The 1,392-nt window shown below is 54.3% G+C and overlaps 1 non-coding gene and 1 pseudogene across 1 annotated transcript; both read right to left on the bottom strand.

Moving 5' to 3' along the window:
* The window catches only part of LOC128308465 (uncharacterized), a 5,694-nt pseudogene extending 5,366 nt beyond the window's left edge, over positions 1 to 328 (bottom strand).
* Positions 329 to 725: 397 nt separating this feature from the next.
* LOC128308494 (5.8S ribosomal RNA) lies at positions 726 to 883 on the bottom strand. Its single transcript, XR_008288328.1, has one exon. It is a non-coding gene; the product is annotated as a 5.8S ribosomal RNA (ribosomal RNA).
* Positions 884 to 1,392: the final 509 nt, after the last annotated feature.

The raw sequence follows: 1,392 nt of genomic DNA, 5'->3' as shown, positions 1-1,392 counted from the left end.
CCTCCCACTTAGTGCTGCACTATCAAGCAACACGACTCCATGGAGCCGACCGTCTACCACCTCACTTTTCGTGCCGTTCGACGGGCCTATCACCCTCTGTGGGAAAATGGGCCACCTTCAAGTTGAACTTGAACTGTTTGCACCGTAAGTGGTAGATAACGGACCGGTCCAGTACACGGAATCGGACAGACGCGAGGTACGCGCCGTCCCTACGTGCTGAGCTTATCCCGTTTCGCTCGCAGCTACTCAGGGAATCCCTGTTGGTTTCTTGTCCTCCCCTTATTAATATGCTTAAATTCTGGGGGTTCTCACACATCACTTGAGGCCTACGTTGGATTTTTCCCGAATGGTAAATAGTAGCACGCACTTGTTCGCTTGTATCCAGCGGGTGGGCGTACCGCACGCGTTACACGACTCGGCCAGACGGCGGGTCCCGGCAACAGACGGCAAGCCAGGTGTTCAAGGGCTTCCGGTGCTCCCAGGTTGTCTTATAGCCGAAGTTCGAACCGTGCGACACGACACGCACCCACTGGGCCAACTGTACCGCCTTACCATTTCAGCGCCCAAGGTCCCCCGCGGAAGGGGTCCGAGCACGCCATGATGCACAGTGCGCCAAACGCGTGTGTTCAAGCCTGCGACACACTCCCGGGCGTGCTGCTCGCCCAGGCGTGCCGCTGGTACGCGGGCGTCCTGTAGTTATGGAATAGTGTGTAACAAGAATTGGTAGGCACTCAAGAATGTGTGCATCGGTCGGGTTTAAACGTCCGATGCGCCATATGCGTTCAACGTGTCGGTGTTCATGTGTCCTGCAGTTCACATTCTGACGCGCATTTAGCTGCGGTCTTCATCGATCCATGAGCCGAGTGATCCCCTGCCTAGGGTTTTGGTATGTTCAACTGTCTCCTATGTTTTCGTTATGCGCTAGGTGCATCTCTCACAACTTAAGTTCCCCGGACAGCGTAACCGTGCACCTCTCGGTTCCTTCGAAGCCGTCCAGGGTGGACAAGGATGACCATTGGTCTTCCTTCCCATTGATCGACGCGCGATGTGGGCGGCATCGGCGCGATCTTGCACAACTTTCGTTCTCTTGATTAGGTTCTCTCTCGCTCGAGGCCAGTGTTTAAATATGTTCTAGTGGGTCTTTACCTTCGCCCATGTGTCACACACTTTACGCGTTCGATGGCTGCCATTGGGAGTGTGCGCACAGGTACGAAGGCCACTGGCCTACGGTCGCGCACGCTCAATATCGTAGTATAGACACACCTCTCTCGCGGGTCTAATTGGCGTGCGCGGCCCCCAAAAGGTAACATAGCAGTTTGTTCTGCTGATACCGTGTTTCTCTATCTCTCTAATCAACTCACACAACAACATATATGTATTGATCGGTAATGA

This window comes from Anopheles moucheti (assembly GCF_943734755.1).
Source record: "Anopheles moucheti chromosome X unlocalized genomic scaffold, idAnoMoucSN_F20_07 X_unloc_4, whole genome shotgun sequence".
In the NCBI taxonomy this organism is placed as follows: Eukaryota; Metazoa; Arthropoda; class Insecta; order Diptera; family Culicidae; genus Anopheles; species Anopheles moucheti.
Note: the sequence above shows the minus strand (reverse complement) of the source record. Positions and strands in the feature narration are given on the sequence as shown.